The sequence below is a fragment of the Nematolebias whitei genome, chromosome 24, assembly GCF_014905685.2.
Source record: "Nematolebias whitei isolate Nwh7 chromosome 24, NemWhi1, whole genome shotgun sequence".
In the NCBI taxonomy this organism is placed as follows: Eukaryota; Metazoa; Chordata; class Actinopteri; order Cyprinodontiformes; family Rivulidae; genus Nematolebias; species Nematolebias whitei.
In genome coordinates, this window is record NC_056521.1 from 536,192 (window position 1) to 537,704 (window position 1,513).

General features: G+C 38.4%; 1 protein-coding gene across 1 annotated transcript in view; it reads right to left on the reverse strand.

Annotated features, from left to right (window-relative positions):
* Positions 1–1,513, reverse strand: part of LOC119429178 (ankyrin repeat domain-containing protein 10) — a 13,076-nt gene that overhangs the window by 9,567 nt on the left and 1,996 nt on the right. The gene's annotated exons all lie outside the window — the stretch shown is intronic.

Here is a 1,513-nt window from a genome sequence, read left to right on the forward strand (position 1 = left end):
GTCATACAACATCAGACTGTCATACAACAACAGACTGTCATACAACATCAGACTGTCATACAACATCAGACTGACATACAACAACAGACTGTCATACAACATCAGACTGTCATACAACATCAGACTGACATACAACAACAGACTGACATACAACAACAGACTGTCATACAACAACAGACTGTCACACAACATCAGACTGTCATACAACATCAGACTGTCATACAACATCAGACTGTCATACAACATCAGACTGACATACAACATCAGACTGACATATGTAGTGAACTTGACCTGATGTCAAATCTGACCAGATGGACAGAAACTGTTATTTCATTGATCTGCATCCAGAAATACAGTTTGACCCATCCTGAGACTTTCTTTCTTGAATTAATCAAGTAGAAATGACAATTCTCTATGATCATTACTATTTTACAAATGTTTGATAATCAAATTGTGTTAGTTCACTCAATGTTTACAGCTTGTGAAGAGAACTACTCATTTTTATTTACATAAACAGTAAGTAATGATTTTTATTCCTCATTCAAAGAAGAAATCAGGGTAATATGCATTTCTTGATTTTCTGTCTTCAATGAGCAAGTTTGTAAGTGTGTGTCAAAGTTCAGGCTTCGGTCAACTAAAAAGTTTACTGAAAAGAAATGTCATGTTTAACTTTTACAGCAGATACTAGGTGAATTGACTCCACGAAGTCTGAAGTTCTCCAACAATCTTTCTGTCTGTTTTAAACAAACTTAATCTCTGTCCTTGACTTTGATAACACCTTACATCACAAACCACACCTCTGTTCTGGTCCATCCACGAATCAGAAAGCTCTCAAATGACCCAGAAGTCGAACCCATTTAAATGTGGCAACTTCCCAGCTCTCTGAGAGAAGTGTCAAAAAAAAAAGGTCTGATGTCTGTGTCGAGTCTCTGTCGAAGAGAGACGCGACGAGATGAAAAGAGCTTAAAGGAGTAGAGCTCTGAAGGAGTTCAGAGTTCTTGAATCCAGAATGCAGGGACGATTTTGGGAATTATAACTTCTGTTTGGATAACCTCGCACGACTCTCGAGGTATTTTAGCTGTTCTCAACGGAGACGCTGGAAGTGGCTGGAAGTAGGACTTCACGCCGAACTGATCTATCTTCAGAAAGGTAAAGTCGACCTTCACCAAAAGTGTACCGTTGGCCAAGCTGAGATCTGAAGGAGCGTGCACGTTCTGGTTAAAACAAACAAATTCCCTCCCACATCTCTCTGTAAGATAAATCTCCATTTTCCATCTTAAACTCTCCTTTCTCCTAAAATCATTACAGATATTTTAGAAATGTCTGAAGCAAAGTTCTCAATCACCGCCGTGTGATTGATGTCTGCTGTTCTGCTGAGAAGTGAGGACAATCGCCGTATTGTTCCCACTTCCTGTGAAACTAGCCATGTTATTGTTTTCATATTTTGCCAAATTAATGTAAATGTTTGATGTTAAACTTTGATTCTGCAAATAAATGACCGCATTCATTTTGA